The sequence below is a fragment of the Mus musculus genome, chromosome 12 (genome assembly GCF_000001635.26).
Source record: "Mus musculus strain C57BL/6J chromosome 12, GRCm38.p6 C57BL/6J".
Lineage (NCBI taxonomy): Eukaryota > Metazoa > Chordata > Mammalia > Rodentia > Muridae > Mus > Mus musculus.
In genome coordinates, this window is record NC_000078.6 from 32,996,547 (window position 1) to 33,014,781 (window position 18,235).

General features: G+C 46.0%; 1 long non-coding RNA gene and 1 pseudogene across 1 annotated transcript in view; one reads left to right on the forward strand and one right to left on the reverse strand.

Moving 5' to 3' along the window:
- Gm40874 overlaps positions 1–18,235 on the forward strand; it is a 49,247-nt gene that overhangs the window by 509 nt on the left and 30,503 nt on the right. The window contains exon 2 of the long non-coding RNA XR_872668.3: positions 1,834–1,963. This is a non-coding gene — a long non-coding RNA (predicted gene, 40874). The remainder of the gene's footprint in view (positions 1–1,833; positions 1,964–18,235) is intronic.
- Gm24922 lies at positions 3,363–3,469 on the reverse strand (annotated as a pseudogene).

Sequence of the window (18,235 nt, forward strand, 5' to 3'; positions counted from 1 at the left end):
TCATTAGATTGGTCTCCCTTAACCATCCCATGTAACACAGCATCCATCCATGGGTCGCTTCTGTGCTTTCTATTGATAGCACATGATTTCACATTGTGTCTTTTGTCTATGTTTCCTCACATGATGGCTAATTATATCAGAGTCTGGTACAGTTCTCTACATAGAACAGAAGCCAACGTAGCAGAACGGGCTGTCAGGACAGACAGATGTGTTTGCACCATGCACCAGCATGCCAGCCCTAGCTGGTTCTTGGGCCATTCCTGGAAAGTATGAGGGTCCTTTTGGGCCCTAACATGTCAGCCATGTTAATAATGAATGAGTGGACCATGACAGTGTGGCATTAGGGGAGGTCGTTGAAGTATCAGGAAAAAGTACTCTGCATAGGTCACTAGAAAAGAAGTGAACTCACATTAAAACTATTAATAATGTTAGGTGAGGGCTGGCGATATGGCTCATCAGATAAGTGGGCTTGGTGCCAAACCTGAAAATTTGAGTTCATTCCCTGGAAATCCATGGTTTAAAGAGGAGAACTGATTTCCTTGAGTGGATCTGATACCCACATACACACATAAATTATATACATAAATATATACTACCTGTAAAAGCACATAAGTACATTGTATATACTTATATATTATATCATATAAGTATAGATATGTAAGTATTATACATTATATACATATGTAGTATAAGTACATATAAGTGCATATTTTTAAGTATATGTGTAAATATGCATGTATATAAAAGGTTGCTTCCTGATAATTGATGGGGTACTGTCTTAGTCAGGGTTTCTATTCCTGCACAAACATCATGACCAAGAAGCAAGTTGGGGAGGAAACGGTTTATTTGGCTTACACTTCCATATTGCTGTTCATCACCAAGGAAGTCAGGACTGGAACTCAAGCTGGTCAGAAAACAGGAGCTGATGCAGAGACCATGGAGGGATGTTCATTACTGGCTTGCTTCCCCCGGCTTGCTCAGCCTTCTCTCTTATAGAACCCAAGACTACCAGCCTAGGGATGGTCCCATCCACAAGGGGCCCTTCCCCCTTGATCACTAATTGAGAAAATGCCTTACAGTTGGATCTCATGGAGGCATTTTCTCAACTGAAGCTCCTTTCTCTGTGATAACTCCAGCTGTGTCAAGTTGACCAAACAGCCATCTGTGACCCCCTTTCAGTACAGGACAAACTGAAAGGGGGTCACAGATGGCTGTTTGGTTGACCAGCAGAAAATGGGAACATGATTGGAAGCAGAGTGTCTATATAGGCTGGACACTACCTGTAAAAGCACGGAGGCCATTCTCTTATAAGCATTGCTTGACACAAACCCAAGGAAAAGTGATCTGCTGCTGGTGCCAGGGCCCGGGTGTGCATCGACAGACATGTGTAGCTTACAGAACCAAAAAGAGACAGTGAAGGGGCTCTGGGTGAAGGGGCTGCAAGTTGGAGAGGCTCCAGTTCACTCCGCTTTTTTACATTTCCCTTTTAAAATCTTCTTCTTCTTCTTCTTCTTCTTCTTCTTCTTCTTCTTCTTCTTCTTCTTCTTCTTCTTCTTCTTCTTCTTCTTCTTCTTCTTCTTCTCCTTCTCCTCCTTCTTCTCCTCCTTCTTCTCCTCCTCCTTCTCCTTCTCCTTCTCTCCTCCTCCTCCTCCTCCTTCTTCTTTTTCTTTTTCTTCTTCTTCTTTTTTCTTTTTCCTGTTGGCTTATGTAGTCCTGGCTGGCCTCAAACTCATAGAGATCTGCCTGCCTCTGCCTCCTGAGTGCTGGGGTTAAAGGTGTGTTCTACCATGCACAATCTCCTTTTAAAATATTTTTACATTTGAAACTTTTCAGCAGAGGTTGACATCTGAGAGCATGTCTCTGTGAATGCTTATGCAGACAGCCACATAAACACGTGTCTAAATCAAGATACTGAACATCCATCCCCAGAAGGTTCTCTGCCTCTCGCAAGTGCTTATCCAAGGTAACTACTACCAAGTATTTTCATCTAGTTTGTTCCTTTTGCGCTTCATGTAAACAGGACAACACACATGGCTATTTGTTGCCTTGTGTTTTAGTATGCTTCTTCCTTCTCTCAGCATAATTACTGTGAGGTTCACACTTCTGTGAGTCTCGGGAATTTGCTTTCTGTAACAGCTGTAATCTTCCTTTGTATCAACATACCAAGATTTGTCTACCATTTCCTGTTGATGGGTGGGCATGGGGGTTGTTTGGTCTAAAACTGCACTCGACTTTCTTGTACAAGTCTTTTTGTGTCTACTCACTTTGCATGCATGTGTTTGTGCCTGTGTGGTGTGTGTGTTGGGGGGGGGGAGTTTCGTGTGTGTGTGTGTGTGTGTGTGTGTGTGTGTGTGTGTGTGTGTGTGTGGCCCGAGGATGCGAGGGCAACCACAAGTGCTGCTCCTTCCCAGGAGCTGTCACCTTCTTTCTTGGTACTGAATCTCTCCTCGGATCCAGGGCTTGCCCATTAAGTTAGACTGTCTTGATCTGCTTGTCCCCACCTACTTCCCATTGCTATTATAAGAACACATCACCCACATGGCTTTTTACACAGATGCTGAGGGTCAAATTTCACCAAGTGAGCTGTTTCTCTAGTTCCTGTTGATCACTTTTGATCATTGCATGGAGGCTGCAGATTTTTTTGTGTGTGTTTTTTAAATTTTATTTTAAATTTATCATCATCATCATCATCAATGTGTGTGTGTGTGTGTGTGTGTGTGTGTGTAGATAGTATATGTGTCACAGAGGGCATGTATAGGTCAGAGGGTGACTTTGTATAGTCAGTTCTCTCCTTCCAACTTTATGTGGGTCATCAGGCTTCTGTGACATGCACTCTCACTCCTTGAATCATCTTGCTGGCCCATGTGAATGTTACTAAGGGGAGCCCTGGCAGCCCTAGGACAATAGCTGCTCTTGGTCTGCGGTAGCCTGGAGAGCACTGTATAGGAACTCAGTTGCCACTGACCCAGATGATGTCAGATTGCTCTGCCACTTAGGCTTTATTGGGAAAAAGAGGATTTGAGAGGAAAGATACAAAAGATTTTAAATGGTCATTTTGTTTTTTTTTCTCCCCTCCTCTTTTATTGTTGTTAGTTTGTTTTTCTAGACAGGGTTTCTCTGTGTTGCCCTGGCTGTCCTGGAACTCACTCTGTAGACCAGTATGGCCTCAAACTCAAAGAGATCTGCCTCTGCCTCTCTGCCTCTCTGCCTCTCTCTCTGCCTCTCTCTCTGCCTCTCTCTGCCTCTCTCTCTGCCTCTCTGCCTCTCTCTGCCTCTCTGCCTCTCTCTCTGCCTCTCTGCCTCTCTCTCTGCCTCTCTGCCTCTCTGCCTCTCTCTCTGCCTCTCTGCCTCTCTCTGCCTCTCTGCCTCTCTGCTTCTGCCTCTGATGTGGCTGGCGCAGCCTTAATCATGTGGGTGTTGTTAGGCCCGAGGGCCTCTTCCATCCTTGTCAAGGGGAGTGCTAAGCGTCAAGGGGAGTGCTAAGCTTCTCTGTTTTCATTCATTTTTCTCTTTTTTCCCCTCCCCCTCTTATTCAACACTTTTTTCCCCCTTTGAGACAGAGTCTCACACTGTAACCTAAGCTGGCCTCAAACTCAGCAGTCAAGTCTGGGATTTCAGGTGGGTGCCACCATGCATAGCTTCAAGATATCATTTTTGTGTGCCTACAAAGGACTTTGCATTCTTTTGGTGGCAGGGAGAAGGGAGACAGTATCTCTTCACATCGCCCTGGCTATCCCGGAGCTCACTAGGTAGACCAGGCTGGCCTCTGACTTTGTGGCTCAGGAGTTTGCATTCTTAACCAGGACCAGGAGAATGGTGAGATAGGATATGAATCCAGGAAATCAACAATGACCTAAGGAAGTGACATTGAGCCACCTACAGCATGAGGCCCCGAGTAAAGGCTCTCCTACATTATACTTGGAGGACGTCCTCACATCCATGAGATCACCATTCATCACCGTTAAGCATCATTTCCCAGAACTGAGATAAGAGAGGGACTCTCCCTAATTTCTGCAAAGAATTCTGTGTTTCCCAAGTGATTCTCATCTCCATGGCAACACTGCTAGTAAATACCCACTTTCCTAATACTAGCCTCCTCAGGCATTGCAGGCTTCAGACGATCAGCTGGTCACTGATTAAGAAATTGCTATGTGTGGGTACCACATGAAGCAGCTCATACTAATTTTAACTTAACCTGTACCCAGAGACACAGCTTTTATTCTTCCTCTCTAATCAACAAAGAAACAGAAACACAGACAGGTGGGTAACCCACCCAAAGACACACAGCAGAGCCACGATATGATCTCATATATTTCTGGCCCTTTGGCCTAGCACTTATGGGGAGGGCTAAGAAGTATAACCCCAGCTTGGCCAGAGCGGGATGGTTTGGAGACAGCAACCACATCCTTCACCTCCTGCAAGTTCTATTGAGCCTACACCCCTCCTCCTCAAACAGATCTACACCTGGCCTCGGATGGCAGAGCCAACATGATTTCCTATGTTCTACCTTTGGAGGATAGCCAATCCGTCTTCCTGTAATGAGAAGAGCTTATTTAGAGAAAATCCTCCAAAGAAAGAGTCACAGAGAGAGTCTCATCATTTAGGAAAACAAGTGGCTTAGCCAGGAATGGTGGCAATGCCAAGAATCCCAGCATTCAAGAAGCAGAAGCAGGAGAAACCTGAGTTTGAGACTCACCTGGGCTATGCAGAGAGTCCTTCTCTCAAAGAAAGAAAAAGAAAACAGGAAGTGTATAAGTGAATATTTTCTGTATTACATGGAACAATCTGCAGTCAGTATGAGGCTGGGAGAAGCAGTTCAGGGGAATGAACAGACATTCTATAGATCATTTCAGGAAGGAATCCCACTCATCCTGAACACAGGACTTCAAGTTTAAACAGGAAGCTTTGGAGGCAAGGAAAGGGCCAGGAGACAAAGGTAAAAGAAGGTGTCTCTCCCCTAGTGTCAAACTCAGCATTTAGACATACCTCAGGGCACCCAAGGTGAGGCCATGTTTCAGACATGGTTGGGGTCCTCTCATCTTTAAGTGAATTGAAGGTACTAAGGCCAATGGAACCCTTTTCTGAAACCCCACTCCAGAATCCTTGAAGCTGATACCTGTGATGCCATCTAAGGTGCAGGAACCTGATTTGCTTTCTCCACCAATTAAAGAATTAAAAGGCAGGAAAGAGTTTGAAAGTTAAACAAAGCCAAAGTCTATCCAAAGTAAAGCAGCAAGTGCAGAAGCCGACTCTTGTGAAAGGAGGGGATGGAGCCCAAAGGAGTCCTGTTGGGGTGCCAGCTGACACCTGGACATCAGAATCCCCTGGAGGTTCAAGTCTCATGATCAGACTCAAACAATCTCTAGGACAATGTCAGTAGTGTTTAAAAGTTAACCCCCAGGGCACGCAGGCAGTGAATGTAGGTGGCTACACAGAGGAGGAGGATGGAGAAGAGAAGGAAAAGGCCACACTGTTTCAGTTACACTGGCTTGGAGGTCAGATGCAGCAGACACACAGCCACGTGGCAAGGAGGAAGGCTGTAGAATAAGGAAGCCCAAAGTACCAGACAACATTAAAGACAAGCAAGCAAGCAAACAAAAACCAAGAGACAGAGTAAAGAAAAAAAAAATAAAACAAAAAAAACGGGTTGCTAGAAAGGTGGACAGATCCAACCAAACCTCACGGCTTCCCACTGGGGATTGTACTCATAGGAGGGAATTCTGGGATAGAAAGTGCAGCATCTCTTTAACTACTCCACCTATCGATTTAGCCTGGCTTAAAGTGGGCCTGCTTCCCTAGAGGCAGCCCCTTAGCCAGATGATCGACCTCACTGACTGAATTCACTTTTTTTTTTCCTGTCTTGAGTAGCTTGTCTCTACCAAGGCTGAAGATTTCATTCTCTTGAGTAGAATGAACCAGTTTTCCCTTAATGTTCTGTCAGACAGACAAGAAGTTGCTCTGGTTGGAGGCTCGGGGTTGGTTCTAGTAGACAGCAACTTCAGGGAAGGAGTCAGGAGAGCCAGAATGGGATGCTCAGTATGGGTGACCACAAAGTCAGGCGCCCCAGGAGCAGAGATTCCGTCCATTCCTGTGAACAGTGGGGACACGTCTAATAAAATGCTAACTCCGGGGGCCCTGGACAAAGGGAAAGGGCTTGGATTGCTAGTCTGCCCTATAGCGTGGAAGCTTTGAGGAGAGTGAAAGCAGCTGCTGGCTGGGCCAGTGGGCTTGGCATCCGTGGGCCACACAAATGCTGGAGGAAGAGGGGCAGCCCAGGCTCGGCGCCCTGAGGTCTGTCCCTTAGCTGGCCAGAACCACAGGCCCCACCCTTCGATGCCTGATGATGGAGGTAGAGGGAGATTCTTGACTGAGTGAAGAGTCCACCCTTGACTGAGCTAAATAGCCTCTTCAACATGAGCATGAATGTCAGGCTAAATCGATAGGTGGAGTAGTTAAAGAGATGCTGCACTTTCTATCCCAGAATTCCCTCCCATGAGTACAGTCCCCAGTGGGAAGCTGTGAGGTTTGGTTGGATCTGTCGCTATTGGCATGGGACCCTCTGACCTCCAAGGGGTTGAGATGCAGTGACACACGGCTCTTCCGGTCCAATGAACCCAACCTTTGCAGCCAGAGTGGCTGCCAGGCCATCAAAATGCTCATCATGGCTCTTAGTCCAGGCTCCCCACTGGCCTTAGAGTGTGATGGGGAAATGAAGTTGTGGGTTTTCCTGGTCCTATACTCTCTGAGCTTACTCCAACTCCACAAACCCAGAACCAATGAGAGACTGAGCTTCTCAGTCTCTCATTCCTCCGAAGTATAGGGCTGGGACATGTACTTGGGAAGTACTGATGGCAAGCTTAGCAATGAGCCTTGTCAAAGACTATGATTTGGGCTTCAACAAATCCGAGTTCCAATGTAAGCTGTGCTGCTGCCTGCTGTCTGCGAGGCAGAGATAGATGCCGAGACTCTAAGGCTCAGCTTGCTTGTATATAAAGGATGGCTAATTCTTCATGGAGCTGATAGGAGGATTAAACGTAGAAGCATATGGCAAGCAGGAGGGGGCCCAACAAGTGAGTTTTCTTTATCTAGGCAACTGAACTGCCTGAACACTCCTCCACAGGAGGAAGGGGAACCAGTGGAACCTGTCAGGGGAGGGACCCTGTTGGTTTTTAGGGTCACATCTGTCACTGTGGAGGGTGAATGACACATCTGCTGGGTCCCACATTTATCCTAGGGAGAGGCTTATACTGCAGCTGTTGCCACAGCGACCCACGGGGTGATGTTTGCAGTGCGGCTCTGTTTCAGCACAGCATGGCACTATCCCTGAATCTACAGCCCAGTCCCAATGACACCTGTTTTCTCCACATGGTTTTCCAGCTCCTCCTGGACCCACAGTAACCTCAGCTAGAGGAGGGAGGAAGGGACTCGGTGGAACAGTCACAGCGGCAACCTTTAAAGGAAACATATCAAACTTTACAAGCTATTTGAATATGATTATCGTATGTGTGTGCACAATGGGGGGCAGGTATGCATGCCTGGTGTGTGTGTGTGTGTGTGTGTGTGTGTGTGTGTGTGTATAGAGTCAGTTCTCTCCTGTCACTTCTATGGATTCTAGAGAGTGAACTCATATCCCTGAGTTTGGTCTGCTGACACCTTAGCCCATGAAGCCATTTTACAGCCTTACATTACTCTTAAGAGTGTCTCTGTATCAAAGCAGAAAGACTCTTAACTGGCTTTAACTTGTTCTGATGAGCTGCAGCTTCAGCCTCGGCTTGCTATCACCTGGACAAGCTCTATGGTGTCTTACTCTGATTTGAGTATTTGACCAATGCAAAGTCACTACATACCTTGGAGTCGCTATAGGGTTTATAGGACATGCTTAGGGACCTTACTTCTTGGGATGACTACTAAAATCCCACAGGCAGGAAAGTTCTCAGCTTGATTTTTAGGAAAAGACATCAAGTCTGAGAGAAGTTGGGCAACTTGCTAGAGGTCACACAGTTTACTGGTATCTTGCTATTCTTCCACTGTGGATCAGTAAGAAGCAAGCACTATGGTTTGACTTGTAGAGCATTAGCAATGCATTCTGCATACGTGTAAGCAACCTGCGTCTCCCTTGGGTTTAGCCTCCTGTCGCTATTGGTACAGAGGCACATGGAAATACTACCCTTGGACCATGCTGTAGTCTCTACTTTGGAGAAGCAGTCTACAAGGGTTTCTGGGGCGGCTGGCCTTCTGTATCCTAAGACATTTAGTCTCTCCTAGTGCATGCCTGCTGCATCAGCAAACTCAGTGGGTTTGCCTTGAGCCCTGTTCAGAGAGTCCTGCACCAGAAGCCTCCAGATGGCCCTCTGACCCTGTGCTCTACATCAGGCTAGGCAGTAGTCTGTCCAAAGCAGACCTGTGTCCTGTGAACCTCACACATGACAGAGGCATAACAGGTCTGAAAGGCCACTGCCAGGCAGCGTTTGACAGGTCAGGCCAGATGGGTGTATCTAGAACAGACAAAGCCTCTGCAGGGAAGGACAGTGGCTACCTCAGACTCACCAGATGGCCACGCCATCACTTTTGTGGAGAGTCATAGTACCTCTTGTCTTGTCTTTTGAAACCTCAAATTCCACCCTCTCCAACAAGATATACCTCCTAATCCTTTTAATCCATTCAAATAGTGTTGTCACTCCTTGATGACTAAGCATTCAGATATCTGAGCCTATGGGGGCCATACTCTAAAATAGAGATTAAACTTTAGTATGAGTTTGGCGAGGACATTAAAACTATAGCACAGGAAACTAAGCATGAAGATTCCAGAGTCTCCTGGTTTTGCATTCAGTCCAATTCCATTTCTTAGGATATGGGTGATGACAGGCTGGAGAGATGGCTCAGAAGTTAAGAGCACTGACTGCTCTTCCGAAGGTCCTGAGTTCAATTCCCAGCAACCACATGGTGACTCACAAACATCTGTTATTGAATCTGATGCCCTCTTCTGGTGTGTCTGAAGACAGCTACAGTGTACTCATATACAATCAATCAATCAGTCAGTCAGCCAACCAATAGGCTATAGATGATGGTGGGAAATCACTGTATCCCCTATAACCTCATAACAACAGTCCATTACCATCTGAGTGAGTTATCACATGGTTGCTCTATCAGTGTCCATGATAAGAACGTGTTCAATAAATGGTGCTGTTTTCACGGGTGCGGCCACTCAGACACATAGGAGTTCTTCTCAAGACTACATATTACTGTTAACGTGCCATTCCTTTTGTTTCCTGCTTCAATTTCAATTCAACCCCCCTGGACAAAGCTGTAGGGCTGCCTTCCTCACAGATGTATCCCCCATTCCTGCAAGGCTGCCTGATGCCTAGTAAGAGCTCAGTTTGCAGAGAGAAACCAAAGGGAGAAGGACTGAGAACCCAACAAGTAAAATCTCCCTGTGCAGTTGGCTGGAGCTTCGTGGAGACCTGACCAGCCAGCCAGTTATGTAAAGGTCACAGAAAACAATAGCGGCCTCGGTTGTAGAACAGGTTGGGACACGAGGTAGAGAGAGTAAACTGAAAGCAGGAAGGAGATGCACTAAGGACACAGCTTGTGGATAGGTGGCCCATCAGGAAGCAAAGGGTTCATGCGTTCCTAAGCAAGTCACATCAGAAGTGACTGTCAAGCCCTGCTCTTGTTCAGCACCCATTCTCCCTTAGACAGAATGGCACAGAAGTTTCTGGTTATTCCAGAATGGCTTTCTTCACTTCAGGATATGCTTTCTACTGCCTGTGTAGGTGCTCCAAGACCAATCAAGATAGGCATCTCAACCTCGTAAGCTCAAAAGGAAAAGTGCCCACTGCCACTGAGGCCACCCCTGTCCACACTGTGCCTTGTTGTGTGGGGGCTGCCCACAGGGGAAGGGTAGCTTTGTCGACTTAGGGGAGCCATTTCTTACCTGACTTTGACATAAAATATTTTGATTGCCAGTCGTGTTTTTCCCGCCCAAGATCCCCATGGAGCTCAGTCTTGAGTGGTGAAGGGAAGGAGGATTTCATATTTGAAATGTGATCCTTATAGCTCAACTGGCTGGCTGGGACTAGAAGAACAGCAGAGGAATACTGTGTGTGTGTGTGTGTGTGTGTGTGTGTGTGTGTGTGTGTGTGCTGTGCCCAAGGACAGGAGGGAAAGGCTTTGGGTAGAATTCTAGAGGGAGTGTGAGGCAGAGGGTTCTGCAGAGCCCAGCAGAGGAATACTGTGTGTGTGTGTGTGTGTGTGTGTGTGTGTGTGTGTGTGTGTGTGCTGTGCCCAAGGACAGGAGGGAAAGGCTTTGGGTAGAATTCTAGAGGGAGTGTGAGGCAGAGGGTTCTGCAGAGCCCAGGCTAGGCTTTACAGACAAAGGCCCACGCTGGGGAGCTTCAGCCTAGCGAGGCATTGGGACTGGGCTCAAGATATGGGTCTCACCACATTCACTGCCCCTCGTGCTCTCCTGTGTGTAAAATGCCCGTCCACACTTCCTCCCCAACTCTTTCTGCTCCACAAGGATTACATAACTCCATGTATTTCTTGTTTTTAGGCCTCTTTATAATGTTATACATTCCTATTTTTTCTAGTTTATGGTTTATCTTTTAGGTTTCTTTACAGTATCTGCAATAAACCAAGAGTCTAAGTTATAATGTAGGTGAAATTGTAAGTATTCAGTGTGTTGAGATTTGTTGCTGTTGTTTTGTTTTTGTTTTATTGAGATGGGGGGTCTTACTATGTAGCCATGACTGGTCTGGAATTCATTCCGAAGACCAGGCTGTCCTCAGACTCACAGAGCTCTGCCTGCTTCTGCCTCCTGAGGGCTGGGATTAACATGTCACCACACATGGCTTGAGTTGTGATCTATGGTGTGTGTGTGTTTTAAGAAATTCCAATGGTTGGAGACATCCCTCTTGGTCTTGCAGAGGACCCCAACTCAGTTCTCAGCATTCACTTCAGTTCATAATCACTGAAAACTCCAGTTCTAGGGGATCTGATGATTCTAGGCTCCAAGGGCGCTCAACTCACAGGTATACATATATCACCAACACGTACACACAATTAAACATAAAATAATCCTTAAAAAGTAAACTTAGGACCTAGAGGAGGCAGAATGAATAAGAGCTGGAGGCTGGGGAAAAGCACTGTGGGGTGACATTTATCAGGCATGGCATGGCTGCTACACTCATAAAGTTCGTGCTCACCTGCATGAACTCCGAGCAAAACTCACCCATCAATATTCTGGCCAGGACCCGTGAGGAGTGCATGTGGTCTCCTGAGGAGCAGAGACATTTTCCTCAGTGGTGTAGCTGCTGGTTAGTTGTCCACCCTTTGTTAAAGACCCTCTCATTCAGTGGGTCTCTCTCTCTCTCTGTGTCTCTGTCTGTCTCTCTGTGTCTCTGCCCCCCCTCTCTCACACACACAAACATGAAGCAGGAAGAAAGTAATAGGAGTGCTGAATATGATGGAAATGTGTTATTATATCTGTGAAAATTGTCAGTTAATTAAAATTACATGAAGAGGGAAGAAACTTCCAACCCCACAAGCAAAGAAGCACTTAATTTCATTTTCTCTGAATAAATGTCCCACCCACAGGGCTGCTGCTGATAGTTAGTGTTCCAAGACAGAGATAAGCAGACCCCAAACATACCATGTTGCTGCTCCTGGTGCTAGGAGGACCTTGGGGACCCTGTTCCTGTAAACTGGAATAAGTTCCCACTATAGTCTAGCTTCAAGCCACACCTCCAAGCAACCACCCTGAACAACCCCAACTGGGGCTCTGCACACAAGGTGCCAATGAATGGAAGGCCAGAGGCACCCATGGGGAGGAGGAGGCAGCCATCTTGGAGATCTCAAAGCCCAGCTGCTGCATCAGATAGAATGTCCTCTGAAAATAGTGGCTGTCACACAGCTGTTCCCCACATGCCAGGATCTGCCAGGGACCAATCTCCTAGCTCATGACAAACCCTCCTGTTAAGACCACAAAGCAGGGCATTGTAACGCTGTGTTAGCCAGTGTCTTCCCAGGGTAGATCTCCAGCCCGAGATCATCCCAGAACACTGTGGACAAAGGAGCCACAGTTGGAGCTGGGCTTGAAAGGGGAGCAGCTTAGAGAACGGAAGCCCACTCCCTCCAGCCAACAGGTCCACACCCACCTCCCAGGAAGGGGCCAGAGCAGGGCAGCAGTGTAAACTAGGCAGTTCTGAGGTAGCAGTGCCAGCCCTGCCCCCGGATAGCTTGCAGACACCCGCCCTGGCCTGATTTTCCTGTTCTGCCTGTCAAGGCTGCTGGAAGACATTTGACACATATGCCAGCTCTCTGGCCTTTGAGCCAGGTCTGGGGGACATACTTAAGCACTGAACTGAAAAGAACTCAGGAGGCCTTTAAAGGAAACCTGTACTTTTGTCTCTTTCCTCTGGCAGTCTGGCATTTAAGGAGCCTAAGAAGGGGTGGAGGGCGGACCACTTGAGGTGTGAACACCTGAGCTGGGCACTGGGCGGTGCTTAGCTTCTAAATCCAGGTCTTCAGTAAGAAATCCTGCAAGAAGGTGTGTGTGTGTGGCAAGAGTAGGGGTGGGGCTGGGGAAGCTGCCAGGGTATGGGGGATTGAAGGAGTTTATTGGCAAATGTTGCATTTGATGAGTATTTTCAAATACCAACAGCAAGAAGGGCTGTTGGGGGATGGGCTTTTGTTTTGAGGTTGTTTTATTTTTATTTTTTCACTTAGAAGATATTCAAGTATAAATCTGCACTGTCCCTCATCAAAGGAGCCAGTCTTGGTCCCTTTCTGGTTCCACTTGGCCAGCCTCACACTCTCACCTTCCTGTGTGCATCATGGCCCACCTCAGCTTCCTGTGTCTCTCCCTCCCCCTAGTGACCCCCAAACTTCTCACACTGGTCTCTGCTTCTCTCTCCCCACACAGGCAGTGATTCTGGCCATGTTAAATGTAAACTTTCCCACTTAGGTCAAAATATTTAACAGACCCCATCCCACCCCACTCTATTAGACTTACTACTCTAAGATAAATTGGATGTACGGTGAACTAATTACACAGCAGGGTTTTATAGACGACCCAGCGGGTAGAAACTTGCCAGTGAGGAAGGTAACCATGAATTTGGGAACCATATTAAACACAGCTGTGTCTTCCATGGGTGCAGCTAGATGCCTTTGGAAACCACAAACTAGATCACAGATGCCAAAAGCATGGTTGGCATCTTTAGGCTGGAGACAGCGGAGAGTGTGTGGGGGTGTGTACTGGCTGCACTCTCTCCTTGAAGCGTACCGTAGTGTGCTGCATTCTCTGGTAATGTGGATGTGGCCTAGACTGCCTGCTACTGAGGAAAGTCAAGACCCATCAGAATGGGAGCACTGGCTGGAGCCAGAAGGTTCTTCACCATTAGTAGGTGGAGGGAGACAAGCCCCATGTAGAGAAAGCTAGGCGGCTCCCCTAATAGGTGTGTGTGACAAATGTAGGGAGTTCCAGAGTCCTAGAGGTGAGATACAGGCACTATGACCCCACAAGGCCACACCATAGACGAAGAAGACATTTCCAAAGTTCTCCCAGTTCTGACTCTTGGGGTTTGCTTCAGATCTGCTGGACTGTTTTCCTGACAGAGACACTACAGAAGTGAGGAAATGTGTCCTCACCTCCAGCATATGTGGGCTATAATGCCCATGAAGGGTGTCATGGTGCCACCTTCTGCTTCAGTCCTGAAATTGCACCCTCACGGGGCTCATGCCCATGCGACCATTCCCTGCTGTGACTTCCCAAACCCAGTCCTCATAGCAGGGATGTTGCTTCAGCTGTTCTTTTCTTAGAGATCTAGTTTCAAAGCTATTTTTAGAAGTGTATTTTGTACAGCCATATTATGAATCAATAAAAACATTTTTATTTTAATTAATTAATCAATTAGTTAACTTTATATCCCGACATCAGTTTCCCCTCCTTCCTCTCCTCTCAGTCTTCCCCACCCCCTATCTATTCCTTCTCCATTTCTCTTCAGAAAATGGATGTTAGTCAGCTTTGGCATATCTAGTGTCAGTAAGACTAGGTCCCTCCTCTATTGAGGAGAGACAAGACATCCCAGTAGGAGGAAAGGACCCAAAGGCAGGCAACACAATGAGAGATAGCTCCTGTTTCTGCTGTTAGGAGTCCCACATGAAGACCAAGCTACACAACTATTACACATGTGAAGACCTTCTAGTTCATGTGTGCTCTCTGGTTGGCGGTTCAGTCTCTATGAGCCTCTATGGGCCCAGGTTAGTTGATTCTGTAGGGTTTCTTGTGGTGTCCTTGACCCCTCTGACTCCTTCAATCCTTCCTCCTCATCTTCCTTAGGATTCCCCAAGCTCTGCCTAATGCTTGCTTGTGGGTCTCTGCCTCTGTTTCCATCGGTTGCTGAGCAAAGCCTCTCTGCTGACACAAGCTGGAGTTATCACAGAGAAAGGAGCGTCAGTTGAGAAATGTCTCCATGAGATCCAGCTGGAAGGCATTTTCTCAATTAGGGATCAAGAGGAGGGGGACCCCTTGTGGGTGGGACCATCTCTGGACTGGTAGTCTTGGGTTCTATAAAAAAGCAAGCTGAACAAGCCAGAGGAAGCAAGCCAGTAACATCATTGCTTCACGGCCTCTGCATCAGCTCCTGTATCCTGACCTGCTTGAGTTCCAATCCTGACTTCCTTTGGCGATGAACAGCAATGTAGAAGTGTAAGCTGAATAAACCCTTTCCTCCCCAACTTGCATCTTGGTCATGATATTTTATGTTGGAATAGAAACCCTGACTAAGACAATTCCTTCTCGTGGCATGGGTCTCAAGCTGGACTAGTTATTGTTGGCCATTACCTCATTTTTTGTTCCATCTTTACCCCCAGCACATCTTATAAGCAGGACGAATTGTAGGTCAAAGGTTTTGTTCCTGCATTGGTGTTCCAATCCCTCCATTGTCTTGCCTGGTTACAGGAGATGGCCTGAAATAATCTCCATATCTTGCATTGCTAGAAGCCTTAGTTAGGGTCACCTTCATAGATTTCTGGGAATTTCCATTTCCTTAGGTTTCAAGCGTGTTCCAGAGATGACTGCCTCCCCACCCCTCACCCCCCACCCCCACCCCCCACCCCCCACCCCCTGCTCCAGCCCGGACTCTCCTAGTTCTCTCTCCCTCCATCCTCCCACTACTTGATTCCCATCTCCCTACCTGATACCTTCCCCTCCTGTTCCCACCCCAACCCTAACCCCATCCACTGGCAATTTTAATTCTATTTCCCTTTCTCAGTGAGATTCACAAATCATCCCTTGGATCCTCCTTATTACTTAGCTTCTTTGGGTCTGTGGATTGTAGCACGGTTATCCTTTATGGCTAATATCCACTTATAAGTTTGTCTTGTTTGTCTTTCTGGGTCTGGGTTACCTCACTCAGGATGATCGTTTCTAGTTCCATCCATTTACCTTCAAATTTCACGCCATTGTTTTTAATGACTGAGTAATATTCCGTTGTATAAATATACCCCATTTTCTTCACCCATTCCTCAGGAGAGGGACATCTAAGTTGTTTCCAGTTTCTGACTATTACGAATAAAGCTGCTAGGAACATAGTTGAGCAAGTGTCCTTGTGGGATGATGGAGTATCCTTTGGCTATATGCCAAGGAGTGATATAGCTGTGTCTTGAGGTAGGTCTGTTCCCAATTTTCTGAGAAAATGCTAAATTGGTTTCCAAAGTGAATGAGCAAGTTTGCACTCCCACCAGCAATGGAGGAGTGTGCCCCTTGCTCCACATTCTCACCAGCATGATCTTAGGCCATCCTGATGGGTGTAAAATGGAGTTTCCGAGTCATTTGATTTGCATTTCCCTGCAGCCGAACGATGTTGAACATTTCTTTAAGTGCTTCTCAGCCATTTAAGAATCCTCTGTTGAAAATTCTGTTTAGATCTGTACCCCACTTTTTAAAATTGGGTTATTTATTTTGTTGATGTCTAGTTTCTATATATTTTGGATATCAGCCCTCTGTTGGGTGTAGAGTTGGTTAAGATATTTTCCCATTCTGTAGGCTACTGCCTTGTCTCTTTGATGGTGCCCTTTGCCTTACAGAAGCTTTTCAGTTCCATGAGGTCCCATTTATTAATTGATGATCTTAGTTCCTGAGCTGTTGGTGTTCTGTTCAGGAAGTTGTCTCTTATGCCCATTCAAGGCTATTTTCCATTTTTCTCTGCTATCCAATTTAGTGTACCTGGTTGACATCTTTGATCCACTTGGACTTGAGTTTTGTGCAGGATGATATATACGGATCTATTTGCATTCTTCCACATGCAGACATCCAGTTAGACCAGCCCCATTTGTTCAAGACGCTCTTTTCCCCCTAGTGTACAATTTTGGCTTCTTTGTCAAAACTCAAGTGTGTGGGTTTACTTGTAGGTCTTTGATTCACTGATGAACCTGTCTGTTTTTATGTCAGTACCATGTAGATTTTGTTACTATTGCTGCCTACTCTCTGATTGCTTCTTTATATTCTAGAGCTTTCACGTGTGCTGTTAAGTTGTTAGTACGAGATCTCACTAATTTCTTTATGAAGGCACTTAGTGCTATGAACTTTCTCCTCTTAGAATGTCTTCATGGTATACTATAAGTTTTGGTGTGTTTTTCATTGTATTCTATAAAGTCTTTAATTTCTTTATTTCTTCCTTGACCAGAGGTCATTGAGTAGAGAGAGATATTCAGCTTCCATGAGTTTACAGGCTTTCTGTTGTTTCTATTGTTAGTGAAATCCAGCTTTAATCCATGGTGGTCAGATAAAATACAGGGAGTTAATTCAATTTTCTTGTATCTATTGAGACTTGCTTTGTGACTGAGTATGATCAGTTTTGGAGAAGGGTATTTGGTTAACTTTGGAGGAGGGTCTGTGAAGTTCTCAGGAAAAGGTGTACTCTTTTGTGTTTGCATAAAATGTCCTATAGATATCTATTAGGTCCCTTTGAATCATAACATCTGTTGGTTCCATTATTTCTCTGTTTAATTTCTGTCTGGATGACCTGTCCATTTATGAAAGTGGGATATTGAAGTTTCCCACTATTGATGTGTGGTTTGATGTGTGATTTAAGCTTTAGTAACATTTCTTTACAAATGTGGGTGCCCTTGCATTTAGGGCACAGATGTTCAGAATTGAAATATTGTCTTGGTGGATTTTTCCTTCAGTGAGTATTTGTCATGGAATATCTTGTTTTCTCCATCTGTGGTCATTGAAAGTTTTGCTGGCTATAGTAGTCTGGGCTGACATCTGTGGCTTCCTAGGGTCTGCAAGACAATCTGCCTAACATCTTCTGGCTTCTGGTGTTGAAATGTCAGGTGTAATAGTGACAAGTCTGCCTTTATAGGTTACTTGGCCTTTTCCCCTTGCAGCTTTTAATATTCTTTCTTTGTTCTGTATGTTTAGTGTTTGATTATTATGTGGCAAGACGATTTTCTTTTCTGGTCCCAACTATTTGGTGTTCTGCAATCTTCTTGTATGCTTATAGGCATCTCTTTCTTTAGGCTGGGGACATTTTCTTTTATTATTTTGCTGAAAATATCGCCTGCCACAAGATGAGGCAGGAGGGCTTCAGGGCTCATGAGAAGACTTCAGCTGATGGCAAAGAGAATGAGAATCAGGGCAGAAAAGCAGGAGGAGCCTGCAGGTGGTGTGTGGCAGCTCACTTGGAACCATTCACAGAGTTGACTAGAGTCAACTTTGCCAGCCTCTCACCAGAGCCTCTTTTCTCATAGGACAGGGACAGCCCAGCTGAGAGACACAGATGATTTCTTCCCTTCCTTGAAAGAGCTCTTAGCCCCCAAAAAACAAGTTTTGAAGTTGATCGAGAAAGGGAAGGGTGGGATTCAATACGGAAAAAATAAAGAGGGGACAGATGGTGCTCGCTGAAACGACCAAATTCCCCTCCACCTTAGTTAATCTGGGAATGACCTAATTTACATAGTATTTGCATGAATTTCCATTTCAAATGAAAGCTGCCTAACTTCAAACATATAGGAGAAAATAAATGAGATCAAGCAATGTACTGTAATTGAGCAGAAAGGATGAATGGCAGATAGATCTAGCCTTTAAGCCCTAGCTCAGAAAGGAAAGGAGCTGGCCCTTATCCCCTAGTAAGAGGGAAGCTTTCTGCAGACTCCTACTACCTCCTGAGAGTCTGTGGCCAGTGATCTGATGAGCATAGGAAAGGCCACTTAGTCTCTCGTCCAGCCATCT